This window comes from Halyomorpha halys, unplaced genomic scaffold (genome assembly GCF_000696795.3).
Source record: "Halyomorpha halys isolate HHAL.00 unplaced genomic scaffold, Hhal_1.1 Scaffold208.1, whole genome shotgun sequence".
Classification (NCBI taxonomy): Eukaryota; Metazoa; Arthropoda; class Insecta; order Hemiptera; family Pentatomidae; genus Halyomorpha; species Halyomorpha halys.
Genome location: NW_027109100.1, coordinates 67,641 through 72,993, shown reverse-complemented (window position 1 = coordinate 72,993; position 5,353 = coordinate 67,641). Strand labels below are relative to the sequence as shown.

The window sequence follows — 5,353 nt, the reverse complement described above, 5'->3', positions numbered from 1 at the left end:
TAAGGATTTTACGAAGGATTTTTGACTGTAAGGATTGGATTCTGGAGTAATTTGATGGTTTAGTGGAGCCCCAAAGCTCAACTCCGTATGTCCAGATAGGCCTTATAATAGTCATGTAGATCAGTCTTTTGTAATGGATTGGCAATTTAGACGGTTTGTCTAGTAAATGTTGCAATAGTCGGAATCTATGAGCTGTTTTTGCTCTTTAGTCTTGTAAGAGGATTCCATGTCAGTCGTTTGTCGAGATGTAGTCCTAAGTACCGGATCTGTTCGACAGGAATAAGTGGGGTATTATTGCTTATTATAATTATTATTGCTCTTTAGTCTTGTATGAGGATTCGATGTCAGTAATAAAATAGTAATTTTTCATTTTTTTTAATGAGCGTATAGTAAAAATAAAAAGTGGCCAAAACAAAAGTTATAAATTACTTTTAAATATGAATCGTGCCTTTTGGTGTTGATATTTTAGAAATCGTTATCTGGATCTTCTCAGAGATATTACGGGTTATATCTCATAAAATGATAGATGAAGAGTTCCTATAAGGAAAACTAAGAAGTCTCAAGAACTTAAATTGTTTAAGAGGGCTCAAGTCTCTACTGTCAGGCCTGACAGGCTCAGCTTCGAAGGAGCACATAAATTCTGCAACCTAGAATGCTACCTGACTGGGAACGGAATTGTGTATTAGTTTTGAGTCAGTTAGATTCTGAAAGTTACTTAAAATATTTTGAAAAATAAAGGTTATAGATATATTTTGTTAATCATGTTAATAGGGTATTAATTAATTGGGATTTTGATATTTTGTCAATACTTTTTATTATGGAACCTATCAAATGGGGTGAATTCATGGCAAAACATCGTACTGCAATCCTCTGCTATCAGATAAAAAATAAAACGATGCTAAAAGTTTTAAAAATATATTTCATAATGAGGTGTAGATAGTTGACCATAGATTAATGATTGGAGAAGTTTGTCGGTGTGTGCGGCCAGCAAAGAAACAACATAAATAAACAAACGTCGGCATAAAATAAATAAATATGGTTTTGTTTATTTATGTTGTTCATTGCTGACCACACCCCCCGACAAACTTCTCCAATAATTAAAAATATATTTCATTTCATATACTTATCTATTAAAATTTACGTCTATATTAAATAAAAATACATCTAGTAAATGTGATGTGAGTTCTATTGGTATAAAGCACCTATTGGTAGCACTCCAATAACATTTCCACATTAGAAGGTCTCGAGATCATCTTATTTTAGAGATTTAGAAAGATTATTAAGAGTAGAAGAGGAATCAAGGTTAGAAAATATTGAGTTTGTGTGGTTAGAGAGTTTATCATAGAATGACTTATATCTGGTTCTGGCGAAATCGGCAACATGTGGAACATTGAGGTCATTATGGCTCATTTTGAGGCAAATTAAGGACCATTGAGGATTTTACGAAGTACTTTGGATTGTAAGTATTGGGCAAATTATCGAATATGTACCAATACCACCAATAGTTGTCGCCATCCAAACCCAAATCCTTAAGATCAGCCTTAACGCAACCCTTCCAGCTGCGTTATAGTCTTAATTTTGCTTTGTGCATTATTCATGTAAGTTCTTTTTGAGGCTTAGATATGTGGGTATGAATCGACTACTGTTTTTGCTGAAGTAGTGATTCATCCAGCCCCGTAAGTTTATGTTAAGGTTGATCCGAACTACTTCAGCCCGGACTACCATGCAATTACCTTAGGCAACCACACTGAGGTGGCCGATTCTATGGCCTTGGCACGTTCATGGAGTTGTTGAATTAGAGACTAATTTATATCTACCTACACTGTTACTCTTGAACAAACGGCGATGTATTGTATTTATCATTTTGCACTTTTAATTACTTACGTTACATATTCTGGACTTTTTGACTAATAGATTAAGAAACCACCAAATAAAAAAAAAAAACTTAAGCAAATGATAGCTACGTATCCATAATGTAGCGGACAGTTATGTATTTTTAAAAAATATACTTATTAGTTTCATAATACTCAATTTCTTCCCTTTTATTAAATTTATTTTTAATTTTGGCTTTTTTCTCTTACATCATACAAATATTTTAAACATCACTCCTTAACAAAGTGCAATGCAATAAGATATATAGAACATAAATAATAAAATAATTTCATATTAAAATTCAGCCAACCTGTTTGAAATGAAATTCTGCTGAAAGTATGCTGGTTTTATATAATTATAACTTTATCTATGGTAAAGTTTAATTAGCCATTATTATAAATTCCTACTAAATTTGGTTTTTAAACTGCTAATATTTTTAGAAAAAAAAAGTATTGTTAGAATACATAAAATTAAAATAGAATTTTATTATTAATGAGGTGTAGATAGTTGACCGTAGATTAATGATTGGAGAAGTTTGTCGGGGGGTGCGGTCAGCAAAGAACAACATAAATAAACAAAACCATATTTATTTATTTTATGAGTTTCAGGTCTTCATTAGGGGTTATGGCGTAGAAGGTAGGCAACTTTTGTGTGAGTTGTAGCCCTACCTTCTACGCCATAACCCCTAATGAAGACCTGAAACTCAGGTCGAAACGTCGGCATAAAATAAATAAATATGGTTTTGTTTATTTATGTTGTTCTTTGCTGACCGCGCCCCCCGACAAACTTCTCCAATCAGAATTTTATTATTGTATAAATCCATTAAATTATCTTTCAATTTAGTTTTATTGATTGTTTGTTTTTTATCCTTAACTATTAAAATAGACCATCAATTACATGTATCTAGTCTCTTGCATTTTTAAAAGTAAAATGGATGGTAAAAAATGAATATTTAGATTTTCTTGTTTTAAGGAACAAACAAGATGATAAGCAACTCCAACTACATCAATACCAAACGAAGAAGTAAGCAACTATCTTTTTACAAATATTTCGTGATATAAATTTACTATTTTATTTTTCATTAAATCTTTGTTTTTATGATGCCTCGTAATATTTTATACTAGTTGAATTTTTCGTTGATCCCCTCCTTCTTCCACCTATTGACTTACTAATAAACCATTTAGGTGAGGGACCTAATGAAATAGTTGCAGTACTATTAAAATTAACCTCTTGCTCTAACGGAACCTTCTCAATTGCTCTTACCAATCATACTGTTGCCCCAGTCGGTGTTGAGAAAGCGGAACCGCTTGCTTGATAAGTGTGAAGGCAATTGACGCGTGAAGATGGTTATGGCTCTAAAAATTGAATTTATTTCCTTAATTAATGCGGTTTTTACTCAACAAATGTTTTGCTCAATACCCCTCCCCCCCCCGAACAATGTGAAATGTTTAATTAAGTTAAAAGTTGAAAAGTTAATTAACTATATTACGACTTCACTTAAATTATAAACATGTAACCACAAAAGAATATGAAAATTGAGTCTATATTTAAAAATATCCGTTATCACTAAATACTGATGAATTCAATCTCTTTGATAGCGTTTTATTAATTGACGTACTTAAACTAAAATTCTATCTTTTCATGATATAACATATACCTTATTCTATTAATATAGTATTCAACAAATTCAATTTAAAAGGTACCAGAACGAATTGATGATATTCAAACATTGCAGACTCAGTCATTGTGATATAAATTAAATAAGTAATTTTCTATATTCATTATGATATAAATAAATTGTTTGTATTGTTTTCAATGAAAAGGAACATTTTTTCCTAGTTTATTAGTTAATGAACTAATTTTAATTATTTATCTATTAAAAAAAAGGAACACTTTAATAAAGATTTTATAATCATGTTTAACTTTAGGGATTTTTCTGACAGAAATTTTATAACGGTCGGAAATGAGGAATATCATTATGTCAGAAATTTTATAATTTTTTCGTCAATAAATGAATAAAATTTTTATTTTTTTAGTTTTAACTGATTTTCAGTTTGACTTGAGATTTTCATGATGACTGTTTTAGGTTCTTGAAATACAGGTTGACTTATTCAGGTGTAGTATTTTTCAATAAATACAGCTTGAGGCTGGCCAAAAGAGGAAATACTCATTGATTTATATGTATTTAAAAAAATAAATAAAAAATGTATATAAGGAGCAAGAAAAGTGAAAGAAATTTGTTTCCTCTGTGTAGGTATAATTATTGAATTATACTAAATCCAAACAAGTACATGAACTTGAACAAGTCAATAAGGGTGAACATATACCCAAAAATATTATCCTGTAGTACTAAAAATTATTTTAACATTTATAAAACTGAAATATTACTAAATATTTTGTTAGTATGTATTTTTTAAAAAGTGATTAGTGAACGTTTAAGCTGGATAGCTTCATTGCAGTAACAACGAAATATGCAATTCTTATAATAATATAAATATATTTTTTTAAAAATGTTTTCTCCTTGAAATATGTTTTTGAACATAGAATTGAATTTAATTTTATTTTTTAAAAAAAAGGAAATTAAGTTATAAAGAAATATGTAGGTTTCGGAATACAAATTCCATTCTTCAGAATCCAAATATTGGTTTGCTTACTGCTGATGAAATGCTAATTAAATACCTTTTTCTATAGATATTTTTTTTTTAAACACGAATTAAAATTATTTACTAACAAAATTTAATTCTGTTTCAAAACTCACAGTTACAATTCCAAATTAAACTCCTCGACTCCTTTGGTTGACAGCAGATCCAAAGGTATCCCAGATGCAATCACACACACGAGAAGAAACGGAAACAGAGCACACTAGCCACGACGCGAACGATACACGACAACACGAGTACACAACCTCCACACAAGAACGCCGGAGCACAACTGAACGTCACAGGTGCGTTACCCGTCCTTGCCCGGGTTCCCCCACTTTTAGTCTTCTTCTTGGCGGGAGCCGGCAGTCTATCTGACTAATCGATTACTGTTCCGATACAGGAAAAAGAAGACAATTCACCGCCGTAGTGAAGATGAAAGGGTGCGGGGTTCGTCGACCCCTGCAACACCGATCGGATGTACGTTGGCTCGAAACAAATCGGTTGTGGCACGATTCTTGCCTCCAATACGTGTTAGGAGGATGCCAAAGATCAGCTGTTCGGAAAGTGGCCGTGCGGTCTAGTATTAGCCATGACTGGGGGGGAGGGAGTAATAAAAGATTTTGCTTTGATGAGTCTCAAAACAATACATTCCATTTCAGCCACGTGGGTAAAAATATTATTATTATTTTTAATCTGCTCAAAAATAGGAAATTATCACACTTTCTTGTCCATATTTTGACTAATTCTACTTACACTGTCTTCTTCAGATATTTCATTTTAGCGCAATTAAAAAGAAATTTTCGGAGGACAAGTCTTGTATATTTCACCATTTTTTCCTT

General features: G+C 31.6%; 1 protein-coding gene across 1 annotated transcript in view; it reads right to left on the bottom strand.

Moving 5' to 3' along the window:
• LOC106679546 (supervillin) overlaps window positions 1-4,798 on the bottom strand; it is a 394,230-nt gene extending 389,432 nt beyond the window's left edge. Inside the window, exon 1 of the mRNA XM_014418761.2 lies at window positions 4,631-4,798. The gene's annotated coding sequence lies outside the window, so the exon portion shown is untranslated. The remainder of the gene's footprint in view (window positions 1-4,630) is intronic.
• Window positions 4,799-5,353: the final 555 nt, after the last annotated feature.